The sequence below is a fragment of the Carica papaya genome, chromosome 5 (assembly GCF_054855325.1).
Source record: "Carica papaya isolate Zhongbai chromosome 5, ASM5485532v1, whole genome shotgun sequence".
NCBI classification, from domain to species: Eukaryota; Viridiplantae; Streptophyta; class Magnoliopsida; order Brassicales; family Caricaceae; genus Carica; species Carica papaya.
In genome coordinates, this window is record NC_142313.1 from 29,779,175 (window position 1) to 29,793,092 (window position 13,918).

At 47.2% G+C, this 13,918-nt stretch overlaps 12 non-coding genes and 29 pseudogenes across 12 annotated transcripts; 6 read left to right on the plus strand and 35 right to left on the minus strand.

The window, feature by feature from the left end:
- The first annotated feature begins 96 nt into the window (after positions 1 to 96).
- On the plus strand, positions 97 to 215 carry LOC148261506 (5S ribosomal RNA; annotated as a pseudogene).
- A 204-nt stretch (positions 216 to 419) lies between these two features.
- Positions 420 to 538, plus strand: LOC148261507 (5S ribosomal RNA; annotated as a pseudogene).
- A 455-nt stretch (positions 539 to 993) lies between these two features.
- LOC148261508 (5S ribosomal RNA) lies at positions 994 to 1,112 on the plus strand (annotated as a pseudogene).
- Positions 1,113 to 1,316: 204 nt separating this feature from the next.
- LOC148261509 (5S ribosomal RNA) lies at positions 1,317 to 1,435 on the plus strand (annotated as a pseudogene).
- Positions 1,436 to 1,642: 207 nt separating this feature from the next.
- LOC148261510 (5S ribosomal RNA) lies at positions 1,643 to 1,761 on the plus strand (annotated as a pseudogene).
- Positions 1,762 to 1,965: 204 nt separating this feature from the next.
- On the plus strand, positions 1,966 to 2,084 carry LOC148261511 (5S ribosomal RNA; annotated as a pseudogene).
- Positions 2,085 to 2,127: 43 nt separating this feature from the next.
- Positions 2,128 to 2,246, minus strand: LOC148261512 (5S ribosomal RNA; annotated as a pseudogene).
- Positions 2,247 to 3,059: 813 nt separating this feature from the next.
- Positions 3,060 to 3,178, minus strand: LOC148261513 (5S ribosomal RNA). Its single transcript, XR_015820314.1, has one exon. It is a non-coding gene; the product is annotated as a 5S ribosomal RNA (ribosomal RNA).
- A 148-nt stretch (positions 3,179 to 3,326) lies between these two features.
- LOC148261514 (5S ribosomal RNA) lies at positions 3,327 to 3,445 on the minus strand (annotated as a pseudogene).
- Positions 3,446 to 3,651: 206 nt separating this feature from the next.
- Positions 3,652 to 3,770, minus strand: LOC148261515 (5S ribosomal RNA). The gene has a single exon (XR_015820786.1). It is a non-coding gene; the product is annotated as a 5S ribosomal RNA (ribosomal RNA).
- Positions 3,771 to 3,969: 199 nt separating this feature from the next.
- On the minus strand, positions 3,970 to 4,088 carry LOC148261516 (5S ribosomal RNA; annotated as a pseudogene).
- Positions 4,089 to 4,296: 208 nt separating this feature from the next.
- LOC148261517 (5S ribosomal RNA) lies at positions 4,297 to 4,415 on the minus strand (annotated as a pseudogene).
- A 199-nt stretch (positions 4,416 to 4,614) lies between these two features.
- On the minus strand, positions 4,615 to 4,733 carry LOC148261518 (5S ribosomal RNA; annotated as a pseudogene).
- Positions 4,734 to 4,939: 206 nt separating this feature from the next.
- On the minus strand, positions 4,940 to 5,058 carry LOC148261519 (5S ribosomal RNA). The gene has a single exon (XR_015821199.1). It is a non-coding gene; the product is annotated as a 5S ribosomal RNA (ribosomal RNA).
- A 199-nt stretch (positions 5,059 to 5,257) lies between these two features.
- Positions 5,258 to 5,376, minus strand: LOC148261520 (5S ribosomal RNA; annotated as a pseudogene).
- A 206-nt stretch (positions 5,377 to 5,582) lies between these two features.
- On the minus strand, positions 5,583 to 5,701 carry LOC148261521 (5S ribosomal RNA; annotated as a pseudogene).
- A 211-nt stretch (positions 5,702 to 5,912) lies between these two features.
- Positions 5,913 to 6,031, minus strand: LOC148261522 (5S ribosomal RNA; annotated as a pseudogene).
- Positions 6,032 to 6,237: 206 nt separating this feature from the next.
- On the minus strand, positions 6,238 to 6,356 carry LOC148261523 (5S ribosomal RNA). The gene has a single exon (XR_015819921.1). It is a non-coding gene; the product is annotated as a 5S ribosomal RNA (ribosomal RNA).
- A 199-nt stretch (positions 6,357 to 6,555) lies between these two features.
- Positions 6,556 to 6,674, minus strand: LOC148261524 (5S ribosomal RNA; annotated as a pseudogene).
- Positions 6,675 to 6,880: 206 nt separating this feature from the next.
- Positions 6,881 to 6,999, minus strand: LOC148261525 (5S ribosomal RNA). Its single transcript, XR_015819804.1, has one exon. It is a non-coding gene; the product is annotated as a 5S ribosomal RNA (ribosomal RNA).
- A 199-nt stretch (positions 7,000 to 7,198) lies between these two features.
- Positions 7,199 to 7,317, minus strand: LOC148261526 (5S ribosomal RNA; annotated as a pseudogene).
- A 208-nt stretch (positions 7,318 to 7,525) lies between these two features.
- LOC148261527 (5S ribosomal RNA) lies at positions 7,526 to 7,644 on the minus strand. The gene has a single exon (XR_015819944.1). It is a non-coding gene; the product is annotated as a 5S ribosomal RNA (ribosomal RNA).
- A 199-nt stretch (positions 7,645 to 7,843) lies between these two features.
- LOC148261528 (5S ribosomal RNA) lies at positions 7,844 to 7,962 on the minus strand (annotated as a pseudogene).
- A 206-nt stretch (positions 7,963 to 8,168) lies between these two features.
- On the minus strand, positions 8,169 to 8,287 carry LOC148261529 (5S ribosomal RNA). The gene has a single exon (XR_015821201.1). It is a non-coding gene; the product is annotated as a 5S ribosomal RNA (ribosomal RNA).
- Positions 8,288 to 8,498: 211 nt separating this feature from the next.
- LOC148261530 (5S ribosomal RNA) lies at positions 8,499 to 8,617 on the minus strand (annotated as a pseudogene).
- Positions 8,618 to 8,825: 208 nt separating this feature from the next.
- LOC148261531 (5S ribosomal RNA) lies at positions 8,826 to 8,944 on the minus strand. The gene has a single exon (XR_015819956.1). It is a non-coding gene; the product is annotated as a 5S ribosomal RNA (ribosomal RNA).
- Positions 8,945 to 9,143: 199 nt separating this feature from the next.
- LOC148261532 (5S ribosomal RNA) lies at positions 9,144 to 9,262 on the minus strand (annotated as a pseudogene).
- A 206-nt stretch (positions 9,263 to 9,468) lies between these two features.
- LOC148261533 (5S ribosomal RNA) lies at positions 9,469 to 9,587 on the minus strand. Its single transcript, XR_015821202.1, has one exon. It is a non-coding gene; the product is annotated as a 5S ribosomal RNA (ribosomal RNA).
- A 211-nt stretch (positions 9,588 to 9,798) lies between these two features.
- Positions 9,799 to 9,917, minus strand: LOC148261534 (5S ribosomal RNA; annotated as a pseudogene).
- A 206-nt stretch (positions 9,918 to 10,123) lies between these two features.
- LOC148261535 (5S ribosomal RNA) lies at positions 10,124 to 10,242 on the minus strand (annotated as a pseudogene).
- A 199-nt stretch (positions 10,243 to 10,441) lies between these two features.
- LOC148261536 (5S ribosomal RNA) lies at positions 10,442 to 10,560 on the minus strand (annotated as a pseudogene).
- A 206-nt stretch (positions 10,561 to 10,766) lies between these two features.
- On the minus strand, positions 10,767 to 10,885 carry LOC148261537 (5S ribosomal RNA). Its single transcript, XR_015819805.1, has one exon. It is a non-coding gene; the product is annotated as a 5S ribosomal RNA (ribosomal RNA).
- Positions 10,886 to 11,085: 200 nt separating this feature from the next.
- On the minus strand, positions 11,086 to 11,204 carry LOC148261538 (5S ribosomal RNA; annotated as a pseudogene).
- A 206-nt stretch (positions 11,205 to 11,410) lies between these two features.
- LOC148261539 (5S ribosomal RNA) lies at positions 11,411 to 11,529 on the minus strand. The gene has a single exon (XR_015820804.1). It is a non-coding gene; the product is annotated as a 5S ribosomal RNA (ribosomal RNA).
- Positions 11,530 to 11,729: 200 nt separating this feature from the next.
- On the minus strand, positions 11,730 to 11,848 carry LOC148261540 (5S ribosomal RNA; annotated as a pseudogene).
- Positions 11,849 to 12,047: 199 nt separating this feature from the next.
- On the minus strand, positions 12,048 to 12,166 carry LOC148261541 (5S ribosomal RNA; annotated as a pseudogene).
- Positions 12,167 to 12,372: 206 nt separating this feature from the next.
- LOC148261542 (5S ribosomal RNA) lies at positions 12,373 to 12,491 on the minus strand. The gene has a single exon (XR_015819639.1). It is a non-coding gene; the product is annotated as a 5S ribosomal RNA (ribosomal RNA).
- Positions 12,492 to 12,691: 200 nt separating this feature from the next.
- Positions 12,692 to 12,810, minus strand: LOC148261543 (5S ribosomal RNA; annotated as a pseudogene).
- A 207-nt stretch (positions 12,811 to 13,017) lies between these two features.
- LOC148261544 (5S ribosomal RNA) lies at positions 13,018 to 13,136 on the minus strand (annotated as a pseudogene).
- Positions 13,137 to 13,336: 200 nt separating this feature from the next.
- LOC148261545 (5S ribosomal RNA) lies at positions 13,337 to 13,455 on the minus strand (annotated as a pseudogene).
- Positions 13,456 to 13,661: 206 nt separating this feature from the next.
- LOC148261546 (5S ribosomal RNA) lies at positions 13,662 to 13,780 on the minus strand (annotated as a pseudogene).
- Between the last annotated feature and the right edge of the window lie 138 nt (positions 13,781 to 13,918).

The window sequence follows — 13,918 nt, forward strand, 5'->3', positions numbered from 1 at the left end:
GAGAACGGAAGGTGCAGTGCGCACGCACAAGGAAATAAATGACGGGAGGGGGAAGAAAGGGGAATGAGTTTATGTATTTTCAGCGCGAAATTAAACAGTTGCGATCATACCAGCACTAATGCACCGGATCCCATTTGAACTCCGCAGTGAAGTGTGCTTGGGCGAGATTAGTACTCGGATGGGTGACCTCCTGGGAAGTCCTCGTGTCGCACAAGTTTTTTTTCAGACGGGTCGTTCGACGTTACTCGCGTCTGGAACTAGGGTCCGCTGGTTTATACGCAAATGTGAGTCAAGAAGCAGAGGCATTTTAATCGATATTAGAACGAGAATGAGAGGTGAATTGTGAACGCACAAGGAAACAAATGATGGGAGGGGGGGAGGGAAGAAGGAGTGTATGTATTTTCAGCACGAAATTAAACAGGTGCGGTCACACCAGCACAAATGCATCGGATCCCATCAGAACTCCGCAGTTAAGTGTGCTTTGGCGAAAGTAGTACAATGATGGGTTACCTCATGGGAAGTTCTCGTGTTGCACCCATTTTCTTTTTTTCAAATGTGTCGTTCGACGTTACGCGCGACTTTAATTATGGTCCGCAGATTTATTCGCAAATGTGAGTCACAGCGCCGTGGTATTTTACTTGATATTTGAACGAGAACGTGAGGTGCAGTGCGCACGCACAAGGAAATAAATGACGGGTGCTTGGGCGAGAGTAGCACTAGGATGGGTGACTTCCTGCGAAGTCCTTATATTTCACCCATTTTCTTAGGAAGTCCTCGTGTTATACCTTTTTTTTTGCAGATGATTCTTTCGACGATACGCGCGACTTGAATTATGGTCCTCAGGTTTATTCGCAAATGTGAGTCACGGCACCGTAGCATTTTACTTGACATTAGAACGAGCACGGGAGGTGCAGTGTGCACGCACAAGGAAACAAATGACGGGAGGGGGAAGAAAGGAGAAGGAGTTTATGTATCTGCAGCGCGAAATTAAACGGGTGCGATCATACCAGCACTAATGCACCGGATCCCATCAGAACTCCGCAGTTAAGTGAGTTTGAGCGAGAGTAGTACTCGGATGGGTGACCTCTTGGGAAGTCTTCGTGTCGCACCAATTTTATTTCAAATGGGTCGTTCGACGTTACACGCGACTGGAACTAGAGTCCACTGGTTTATACGCAAATGTGAGTAAAGAATCAGGGGCATTTTAATCGATATTAGAACGAGAAGGAGAGGTGCAGTGTGAACGCACAAGGAAACAAATGATGGGAGGGGGGGAGGGAAGAAGGAGTGTATGTATTTTCAGCACGAAATTAAACAGGTGCGGTCACACCAGCACAAAAGCACCGGATCCCATCAGAACTCCGTAGTTAAGTGTGCTTTGGCGAACGTAGTACAATGATGGGTTACCTCCTGGGAAGTTATCGTGTTGCACCCATTTTTTTTTTCAAATGTGCCGTTCGACGTTACGCGCGACTTAAATTATGGTCCTCAGGTTTATTCGCAAATGTGAGTCACGGCACCGTGGTATTTTACTTGATATTAGAACGAGAACGGAAGGTGCAGTGCGCACGCACAAGGAAATAAATGACGGGAGGGAGAAGAAAGGGGAATGAGTTTATGTATTTGCAGCGCGAAATTAAACAGTTGCGATCATACCAGCACTAATGCACCGGATCCCATTTGAACTCCGCAGTGAAGTGTGCTTGGGCGAGATTAGTACTCTGATGGGTGACCTCCTGGGAAGTCCTCGTGTCGCACAAGTTTTTTTTCAGACGGGTCGTTCGACGTTACTTGCGTCTGGATCTAGGGTCCGCTGGTTTATACGCAAATGTGAGTCAAGAAGCAGAGGCATTTTAATCGATATTAGAACGAGAATGAGAGGTGAAGTGTGAACGCACAAGGAAACAAATGATGGGAGGGGGGGAGGGAAGAAGGAGTGTATGTATTTTCAGCACGAAATTAAACAGGTGCGGTCACACCAGCACAAATGCATCGGATCCCATCAGAACTCCGCAGTTAAGTGTGCTTTGGCGAAAGTAGTACAATGATGGGTTACCTCCTGGGATGTTCTCGTGTTGCACCCATTTTCTTTTTTTCAGATGTCGAACGACCCGTCTGAAAAAAAAATTGGTGCGACACGAGGACTTCCCAGGAGGTCACCCATCCGAGTACTACTCTCGCCCAAGCACACTTAACTGCGGAGTTATGATGGGATCCGGTGCGTAAGTGGTGGTATGATCGCATCCATTTAATTCCGCGCTGCAAATACATAAACTCCTTCTCCTTTCTTCCCCCTCCCGTCATTTGTTTCCTTGTGCGTGCGCACTGCACCTCTCCTGCTCCTTCTAATATAAAGTAAAATGCTTCGGTGCCGTGACTCACATTTGCGGATAAACCTGAGGACCATAATTCAAGTCGCGCGTACTACTCTCGCCCAAGCACACTTAACTGCAGAGTTCTGATGGGATCCAGTGCATTAGTGCTGGTATGATACCACTTGTTTAATTTTGCGCTTCAAATACATACACTCCTTCTCTTTTCTTCATCCTCCCGTCATTTGTTTCCTTGTGCGTCCGCACTGCACCTCCCGTACTCGTTCTAATATCAAGTAAAATGCCACGGCGCCGTGACTCAAATTTGCGAATAAACATTCGGACCATAAATCAAGTCGCGCGTAACGTCGAAAGAATCATCTGCAAAAAGATGGGTGCAACACGAGGACCTCCCAAGAAAATGGGTGAAATATAAGGACTTCGCAGGAGGTCACCCATCCGAGTACTTTTCTCGCCCAAGCACCCTTAACTGCGGAGTTCTGATAGAATCTGTTGCATTAGTGCTGGTACGATCCCTCATGTTTCATTCTGCACTGCAAATACATACACTCTTTCTCCTTCCATCCCCCCTCCCGTCATTTATTTCCTTGTGCGTGCACTCTGCATCTCTCTTTCTCGTTCTAATATCAAGTAATATGCCCCGACACCGTGACTCACCTTTGCAAATAAACCAGCGGTTTATAATTTCATTCGCGCGTAACGTCGAACAACCCATCCGAAACAAAATAGGTGCAACACGAGGGCTTCCCATGTGGTCACCCATCCGAGTACTACCCTCACCCAAGCACACTTAACTGCGGAGTTCTGATGGGATCTGGAGCTTTAGTGCTGGTATGATCACACCTCTTTAAATTCGCACTGCAAATACATACACTCCTTCTCCTTTCTTCCCCCTCCCGTCATTTGTTTCCTTGTGCGTTCACACTTCACCTCTCATTCTCGTTCCAATATCAAGTAAAATACTACGGTGCCGTAACTCACATTTGCGAATAATGGGTGCAACACGAGAACTTCCCACGAGGTAACCCATCATTGTACTACTTTCACCAAAGCACACTTAACTGCGGGGTTCTGATGGGATCCGGTGCATTTGTGCTGGTATGATCGCACCTGTTAAATTTTGCGCTGCAAATACATAAACTCATTCCCCTTTCTTCCTCCTCCCGTCATTTGTTCCCTTGTGCGTGCACTCTGCATCCATCCTTCTCGTTCTAATATCGATCAAAATGCCCTTGCTTCTTGACTCACATTTGCGTATAAACCAGTGGACCCTAGTTCCAGTCGCGCGTAACGTCGAACGACCCGTCTGAAAAAAAAATTAGTGCGACACGAGGACTTCCCAGGAGGTCACCCATCCGAGTACTACTCTCGCCCAAGCACACTTAACTGCGGAGTTCTGATGGGATCCGGTGCATTAGTGCTGGTATGATCGCACCTGTTTAATTTCGCGCTGCAAATACATAAATTCTATCTCCTTCCTTCCCCCTCCCGTCATTTGTTTCCAAGTGCGTCCTCTCGTTCTCGTTCAAATATCAAGTACAATGCCACGGCGCCGTGACTCACATTTGCGAATAAATCTGCGGACCATAATTAAAGTCGCGCGTAACGTCGAACGGCACATCTGAAAAAAAGAAAATGGGTGCAACACGAGAACTTCCCACGAGGTAACCCATCATTGTACTACTTTCACCAAAGCACACTTAACTGCGGGGTTCTGATGGGATCCGGTGCATTTGTGCTGGTATGATCGCACCTGTTAAATTTTGCGCTGCAAATACATAAACTCATTCCCCTTTCTTCCTCCTCCCGTCATTTGTTCCCTTGTGCGTGCACTCTGCATCCATCATTCTCGTTCTAATATCGATCAAAATGCCCTTGCTTCTTGACTCACATTTGCGTATAAACCAGTGGACCCTAGTTCCAGTCGCGCGTAACGTCGAACGACCCGTCTGAAAAAAAAAAATTAGTGCGACACGAGGACTTCCCAGGAGGTCACCCATCCAAGTACTACTCTCGCCCAAGCACACTTAACTGCGGAGTTCTGATGGGATCCAGTGCATTAGTGCTGGTATGATCGAACCTGTTTAATTTCGCGCTGCAAATACATAAATTCTATCTCCTTCCTTCCCCCTCCCGTCATTTGTTTCCAAGTGCGTCCTCTCGTTCTCATTCAAATATCAAGTACAATGCCACGGCGCCGTGACTCACATTTCCGAATAAATATGCGGACCATAATTAAAGTCGCGCGTAACGTCGAACGGCACATCTGAAAAAAAGAAAATGGGTGCAACACGAGAACTTCCCACGAGGTAACCCATCATTGTACTACTTTCACCAAAGCGCACTTAACTGCGGGGTTCTGATGGGATCCGGTGCATTTGTGCTGGTATGATCGCACCTGTTAAATTTTGCGCTGCAAACACATAAACTCATTCCCCTTTCTTCCTCCTCCCGTCATTTGTTCCCTTGTGCGTGCACTCTGCATCCATCCTCCTCGTTCTAATATCGATCAAAATGCCCTTGCTTCTTGACTCACATTTGCGTATAAACCAGTGGACCCTAGTTCCAGTCGCGCGTAACGTCGAACGACCCGTCTGAAAAAAAAATTAGTGCGACACGAGGACTTCCCAGGAGGTCAACCATCCGAGTACTACTCTCGCCCAAGCACACTTAACTGCGGAGTTCTGATGGGATCCGGTGCATTAGTGCTGGTATGATCGCACCTGTTTAATTTCGCGCTGCAAATACATAAATTCTATCTCCTTCCTTCCCCCTCCCGTCATTTGTTTCCAAGTGCGTCCTCTTGTTCTCGTTCAAATATCAACTACAATGCCACGGCGCCGTGACTCACATTTGCGAATAAATCTGCGAACCATAATTAAAGTCGCGCGTAACGTCGAACGGCACATCTGAAAAAAAGAAAATGGGTGCAACACGAGAACTTCCCACGAGGTAACCCATCATTGTACTACTTTCACCAAAGCACACTTAACTGCGGGGTTCTGATGGGATCCGGTGCATTTGTGCTGGTATGATCGCACCTGTTAAATTTTGCGCTGCAAATACATAAACTCATTCCCCTTTCTTCCTCCTCCCGTCATTTGTTCCCTTGTGCGTGCACTCTGCATCCATCCTTCTCGTTCTAATATCGATCAAAATGCCCTTGCTTCTTGACTCACATTTGCGTATAAACCAGTGGACCCTAGTTCCAGTCGCGCGTAACGTCGAACGACCCGTCTGAAAAAAAAATTAGTGCGACACGAGGACTTCCCAGGAGGTCACCCATCCGAGTACTACTCTCGCCAAAGCACACTTAATTACGGATTTCTGATGGGATCCGATGCATTAGTGCTGGTATGATCGCACCAGTTTAATTTCGCGCTGCAAATACATAAATTCTATCTCCTTCCTTCCCCCTCCCGTCATTTGTTTCCAAGTGCGTGCGCACTACACGTCTCGTTCTCGTTCAAATATCAAGTACAATGCCACGGCGCCGTGACTCACATTTGCGAATAAATCTGCGGACCATAATTAAAGTCGCGCGTAACGTCGAACGGCACATCTGAAAAAAAAAGAAAATGGGTGCAACACGAGAACTTCCCACGAGGTAACCCATCATTGTACTACTTTCACCAAAGCACACTTAACTGCGGGGTTCTGATGGGATCCGGTGCATTTGTGCTGGTATGATCGCACCTGTTAAATTTTGCGCTGCAAATACATAAACTCATTCCCCTTTCTTCCTCCTCCCGTCATTTGTTCCCTTGTGCGTGCACTCTGCATCCATCATTCTCGTTCTAATATCGATCAAAATGCCCTTGCTTCTTGACTCACATTTGCGTATAAACCAGTGGACCCTAGTTCCAGTCGCGCGTAACGTCGAACGACCCGTCTGAAAAAAAAATTAGTGCGACACGAGGACTTCCCAAGAGGTCACCCATCCGAGTACTACTCTCGCCCAAGTACACTTAACTGCGGAGTTCTGATGGGATCCGGTGCATTAGTGCTGGTATGATCGCACCTGCTTAATTTTGCGCTGCAAATACATAAATTCTATCTCCTTCCTTCCCCCTCCCGTCATTTGTTTCCAAGTGCGTCCTCTCGTCCTCGTTCAAATATCAAGTACAATGCCACGGCGCCGTGACTCACATTTGCGAATAAATCTGCGGACCATAATTAAAGTCGCGCGTAACGTCGAACGGCACATCTGAAAAAAAGAAAATGGGTGCAACACGAGAACTTTCCACGAGGTAACCCATCATTGTACTACTTTCACCAAAGCACACTTAACTGCGGGGTTCTGATGGGATCCGGTGCATTTGTGCTGGTATGATCGCACCTGTTAAATTTTGCGCTGCAAATACATAAACTCATTCCCCTTTCTTCCTCCTCCCGTCATTTGTTCCCTTGTGCGTGCACTCTGCATCCATCCTTCTCGTTCTAATATCGATCAAAATGCCCTTGCTTCTTGACTCACATTTGCGTATAAACCAGTGGACCCTAGTTCCAGTCGCGCGTAACGTCGAACGACCCGTCTGAAAAAAAAATTAGTGCGACACGAGGACTTCCCAGGAGGTCACCCATCCGAGTACTACTCTCGCCCAAGTACACTTAACTGCGGAGTTCTGATGGGATCCGGTGCATTAGTGCTGGTATGATCGCACCTGCTTAATTTCGCGCTGCAAATACATAAATTCTATCTCCTTCCTTCCCCCTCCCGTCATTTGTTTCCAAGTGCGTCCTCTCGTCCTCGTTCAAATATCAAGTACAATGCCACGGCGCCGTGACTCACATTTGCGAATAAATCTGCGGACCATAATTAAAGTCGCGCGTAACGTCGAACGGCACATCTGAAAAAAAGAAAATGGGTGCAACACGAGAACTTTCCACGAGGTAACCCATCATTGTACTACTTTCACCAAAGCACACTTAACTGCGGGGTTCTGATGGGATCCGGTGCATTTGTGCTGGTATGATCGCACCTGTTAAATTTTGCGCTGCAAATACATAAACTCATTCCCCTTTCTTCCTCCTCCCGTCATTTGTTCCCTTGTGCGTGCACTCTGCATCCATCATTCTCGTTCTAATATCGATCAAAATGCCCTTGCTTCTTGACTCACATTTGCGTATAAACCAGTGGACCCTAGTTCCAGTCGCGCGTAACGTCGAACGACCCGTCTGAAAAAAAAAAATTAGTGCGACACGAGGACTTCCCAGGAGGTCACCCATCCAAGTACTACTCTCGCCCAAGCACACTTAACTGCGGAGTTCTGATGGGATCCGGTGCATTAGTGCTGGTATGATCGCACCTGTTTAATTTCGCGCTGCAAATACATAAATTCTATCTCCTTCCTTCCCCCTCCCGTCATTTGTTTCCAAGTGCTTCCTCTCGTTCTCATTCAAATATCAAGTACAATGCCACGGCGCCGTGACTCATATTTCTGAATAAATCTGCGGACCATAATTAAAGTCGCGCGTAACGTCGAACGGCACATCTGAAAAAAAGAAAATGGGTGCAACACGAGAACTTCCCACGAGGTAACCCATCATTGTACTACTTTCACCAAAGCGCATTTAACTGCGGGGTTCTGATGGGATCCGGTGCATTTGTGCTGGTATGATCGCACCTGTTAAATTTTGCGCTGCAAACACATAAACTCATTCCCCTTTCTTCCTCCTCCCGTCATTTGTTCCCTTGTGCGTGCACTCTGCATCCATCCTCCTCGTTCTAATATCGATCAAAATGCCCTTGCTTCTTGACTCACATTTGCGTATAAACCAGTGGACCCTAGTTCCAGTCGCGCGTAACGTCGAACGACCCGTCTGAAAAAAAAATTAGTGCGACACGAGGACTTCCCAGGAGGTCAACCATCCGAGTACTACTCTCGCCCAAGCACACTTAACTGCGGAGTTCTGATGGGATCCGGTGCATTAGTGCTGGTATGATCGCACCTGTTTAATTTCGCGCTGCAAATACATAAATTCTATCTCCTTCCTTCCCCCTCCCGTCATTTGTTTCCAAGTGCGTGCGCACTACACGTCTCGTTCTCGTTCAAATATCAAGTACAATGCCACGGCGCCGTGACTCACATTTGCGAATAAATCTGCGGACCATAATTAAAGTCGCGCGTAACGTCGAACGGCACATCTGAAAAAAAAAGAAAATGGGTGCAACACGAGAACTTCCCACGAGGTAACCCATCATTGTACTACTTTCACCAAAGCACACTTAACTGCGGGGTTCTGATGGGATCCGGTGCATTTGTGCTGGTATGATCGCACCTGTTAAATTTTGCGCTGCAAATACATAAACTCATTCCCCTTTCTTCCTCCTCCCGTCATTTGTTCCCTTGTGCGTGCACTCTGCATCCATCATTCTCGTTCTAATATCGATCAAAATGCCCTTGCTTCTTGACTCACATTTGCGTATAAACCAGTGGACCCTAGTTCCAGTCGCGCGTAACGTCGAACGACCCGTCTGAAAAAAAAAAATTAGTGCGACACGAGGACTTCCCAGGAGGTCACCCATCCAAGTACTACTCTCGCCCAAGCACACTTAACTGCGGAGTTCTGATGGGATCCGGTGCATTAGTGCTGGTATGATCGCACCTGTTTAATTTCGCGCTGCAAATACATAAATTCTATCTCCTTCCTTCCCCCTCCCGTCATTTGTTTCCAAGTGCTTCCTCTCGTTCTCATTCAAATATCAAGTACAATGCCACGGCGCCGTGACTCATATTTCTGAATAAATCTGCGGACCATAATTAAAGTCGCGCGTAACGTCGAACGGCACATCTGAAAAAAAGAAAATGGGTGCAACACGAGAACTTCCCACGAGGTAACCCATCATTGTACTACTTTCACCAAAGCGCATTTAACTGCGGGGTTCTGATGGGATCCGGTGCATTTGTGCTGGTATGATCGCACCTGTTAAATTTTGCGCTGCAAACACATAAACTCATTCCCCTTTCTTCCTCCTCCCGTCATTTGTTCCCTTGTGCGTGCACTCTGCATCCATCCTCCTCGTTCTAATATCGATCAAAATGCCCTTGCTTCTTGACTCACATTTGCGTATAAACCAGTGGACCCTAGTTCCAGTCGCGCGTAACGTCGAACGACCCGTCTGAAAAAAAAATTAGTGCGACACGAGGACTTCCCAGGAGGTCAACCATCCGAGTACTACTCTCGCCCAAGCACACTTAACTGCGGAGTTCTGATGGGATCCGGTGCATTAGTGCTGGTATGATCGCACCTGTTTAATTTCGCGCTGCAAATACATAAATTCTATCTCCTTCCTTCCCCCTCCCGTCATTTGTTTCCAAGTGCGTGCGCACTACACGTCTCGTTCTCGTTCAAATATCAAGTACAATGCCACGGCGCCGTGACTCACATTTGCGAATAAATCTGCGGACCATAATTAAAGTCGCGCGTAACGTCGAACGGCACATCTGAAAAAAAAAGAAAATGGGTGCAACACGAGAACTTCCCACGAGGTAACCCATCATTGTACTACTTTCACCAAAGCACACTTAACTGCGGGGTTCTGATGGGATCCGGTGCATTTGTGCTGGTATGATCGCACCTGTTAAATTTTGCGCTGCAAATACATAAACTCATTCCCCTTTCTTCCTCCTCCCGTCATTTGTTCCCTTGTGCGTGCACTCTGCATCCATCATTCTCGTTCTAATATCGATCAAAATGCCCTTGCTTCTTGACTCACATTTGCGTATAAACCAGTGGACCCTAGTTCCAGTCGCGCGTAACGTCGAACGACCCGTCTGAAAAAAAAATTAGTGCGACACGAGGACTTCCCAAGAGGTCACCCATCCGAGTACTACTCTCGCCCAAGTTCACTTAACTGCGGAGTTCTGATGGGATCCGGTGCATTAGTGCTGGTATGATCGCACCTGCTTAATTTCGCGCTGCAAATACATAAATTCTATCTCCTTCCTTCCCCCTCCCGTCATTTGTTTCCAAGTGCGTCCTCTCGTCCTCGTCCAAATATCAAGTACAATGCCACGGCGCCGTGACTCACATTTGCGAATAAATCTGCGGACCATAATTAAAGTCGCGCGTAACGTCGAACGGCACATCTGAAAAAAAGAAAATGGGTGCAACACGAGAACTTTCCACGAGGTAACCCATCATTGTACTACTTTCACCAAAGCACGCTTAACTGCGGGGTTCTGATGGGATCCGGTGCATTTGTGCTGGTATGATCGCACCTGTTAAATTTTGCGCTGCAAATACATAAACTCATTCCCCTTTCTTCCTCCTCCCGTCATTTGTTCCCATGTGCGTGCACTCTGCATCCATCCTTCTCGTTCTAATATCGATCAAAATGCCCTTGCTTCTTGACTCACATTTGCGTATAAACCAGTGGACCCTAGTTCCAGTCGCGCGTAACGTCGAACGACCCGTCTGAAAAAAAAATTAGTGCGACACGAGGACTTCCCAGGAGGTCACCCATCCGAGTACTACTCTCGCCCAAGTACACTTAACTGCGGAGTTCTGATGGGATCCGGTGCATTAGTGCTGGTATGATCGCACCTGCTTAATTTCGCGCTGCAAATACATAAATTCTATCTCCTTCCTTCCCCCTCCCGTCATTTGTTTCCAAGTGCGTCCTCTCGTCCTCGTCCAAATATCAAGTACAATGCCACGGCGCCGTGACTCACATTTGCGAATAAATCTGCGGACCATAATTAAAGTCGCGCGTAACGTCGAACGGCACATCTGAAAAAAAAGAAAATTGGTGCAACACGAGAACTTCCCACGAAGTAACCCATCATTGTACTACTTTCACCAAAGCAGACTTAACTGCGGGGTTCTGATGGGATCCGGTGCATTTGGGCTGGTATGATCGCACCTGTTAAATTTTGCGCTGCAAATACATAAACTCATTCCCCTTTCTTCCTCCTCCCGTCATTTGTTCCCTTGTGCGTGCACTCTGCATCCATCCTTCTCGTTCTAATATCGATCAAAATGCCCTTGCTTCTTGACTAACATTTGCGTATAAACCAGTGGACCCTAGTTCCAGTCGCGCGTAACGTCGAACGACCCGTCTGAAAAAAAAATTAGTGCGACACGAGGACTTCCCAGGAGGTCACCCATCCGAGTACTACTCTCGCCCAAGCACACTTAGCTGCGGAGTTCTGATGGGATCCGGTGCATTAGTGCTGGTATGATCGCACCTGTTTAATTTCGCGCTGCAAATACATAAATTCTATCTCCTTCCTTCCCCCTCCCGTCATTTGTTTCCAATTGCGCCCTCTCGTTCTCGTTCAAATATCAAGTACAATGCCACGGCGCCGTGACTCACATTTGCGAATAAATCTGCGGACCATAATTAAAGTCGCGCGTAACGTCGAACGGCACATCTGAAAAAAAAGAAAATGGGTGCAACACGAGAACTTCCCACGAGGTAACCCATCATTGTACTACTTTCACCAAAGCACACTTAACTGCGGAGTTCTGATGGGATCCGGTGCATTAGTGCTGGTATGATCGCACCTGTTTAATTTCGCGCTGCAAATACATAAATTCTATCTCCTTCCTTCCCCCTCCCGTCATTTGTTTCCAAGTGCGTCCTCTCGTTCTCGTTCAAATATCAAGTACAATGCAACGGCGCCGTGACTCACATTTGCGAATAAATCTGCGGACCATAATTAAAGTCGCGCGTAACGTCGAACGGCACATCTGAAAAAAAGAAAATGGGTGCAACACGAGAACTTCCCACGAGGTAACCCATCATTGTACTACTTTCACCAAAGCACACTTAACTGCGGGGTTCTGATGGGATCCGGTGCATTTGTGCTGGTATGATCGCACCTGTTAAATTTTGCGCTGCAAATACATAAACTCATTCCCCTTTCTTCCTCCTCCCGTCATTTGTTCCCTTGTGCGTGCACTCTGCATCCATCCTTCTCGTTCCAATATCGATCAAAATGCCCTTGCTTCTTGACTCACATTTGCGTATAAACCAGTGGACCCTAGTTCCAGTCGCGCGTAACGTCGAACGACCCGTCTGAAAAAAAAATTAGTGCGACACGAGGACTTCCCAGGAGGTCACCCATCCGAGTACTACTCTCGCCCAAACACACTTAACTGCGGAGTTCTAATGGGATCCGGTGCATTAGTGCTGGTATGATCGCACCTGTTTAATTTCGCGCTGCAAATACATAAATTCTATCTCCTTCCTTCCCCCTCCCGTCATTTGTTTCCAAGTGCGTCCTCTCGTTCTCGTTCAAATATCAAGTACAATGCCACGGCGCCGTGACTCACATTTGCGAATAAATCTGCGGACCATAATTAAAGTCGCGCGTAACGTCGAACGGCACATCTGAAAAAAAAGAAAATGGGTGCAACACGAGAACTTCCCACGAGGTAACCCATCATTGTACTACTTTCACCAAAGCACACTTAACTGCGGGGTTCTGATGGGATCCGGTGCATTTGTGCTGGTATGATCGCACCTGTTAAATTTTGCGCTGCAAATACATAAACTCATTCCCCTTTCTTCCTCCTCCCGTCATTTGTTCCCTTGTGCGTGCACTCTGCATCCATCCTTCTCGTTCTAATATCGATCAAAATGCCCTTGCTTCTTGACTCACATTTGCGTATAAACCAGTGGACCCTAGTTCCAGTCGCGCGTAACGTCGAACGACCCGTCTGAAAAACAAAATTAGTGCGACACGAGGACTTCCCAGGAGGTCACCCATCCGAGTACTACTCTCGCCCGAGCACACTTAACTGCGGAGTTCTGATGGGATCCGGTGCATTAGTGCTAGTATGATCCCACCTTTTTAATTTAACGCTGCAAATACATAAATTCTATCTCCTTCCTTCCCCCTCCCGTCATTTGTTTCCAAGTGCGTCCTCTCGTTCTCGTTCAAATATCAAGTACAATGCCACGGCGCCGTGACTCACATTTGCGAATAAATCTGCGGACCATAATTAATGTCGCGCGTAACGTCGAACGGCACATCTGAAAAAAAAGAAAATGGGTGCAACACGAGAACTTCCCACGAGGTAACCCATCATTGTACTACTTTCACCAAAGCACACTTAACTGCGGGGTTCTGATGGGATCCGGTGCATTTGTGCTGGTATGATCGCACCTGTTAAATTTTGCGCTGCAAATACATAAACTCATTCCCCTTTCTTCCTCCTCCCGTCATTTGTTCCCTTGTGCGTGCACTCTGCATCCATCCTTCTCGTTCTAATATCGATCAAAATGCCCTTGCTTCTTGACTCACATTTGCGTATAAACCAGTGGACCCTAGTTCCAGTCGCGCGTAACGTCGAACGACCCGTCTGAAAAAAAAATTGGTGCGACAGGAAGACTTCCCAGGAGGTCACCCATCCGAGAACTACTCTCGCCCAAGCACACTTAACTGCGGAGTTCTGATGGGATCCGGTGCATTAGTGCTGGTATGATCGCACCTGTTTAATTTTGCGCTGCAAATACATAAATTTCTATCTCCTTCCTTCCCCCTCCCGTCATTTGTTTCCAAGTGCGTCCTCTCGTTCTCGTTCAAATATCAAGTACAATGCCACGGCGCCGTGACTCACATTTGCGAATA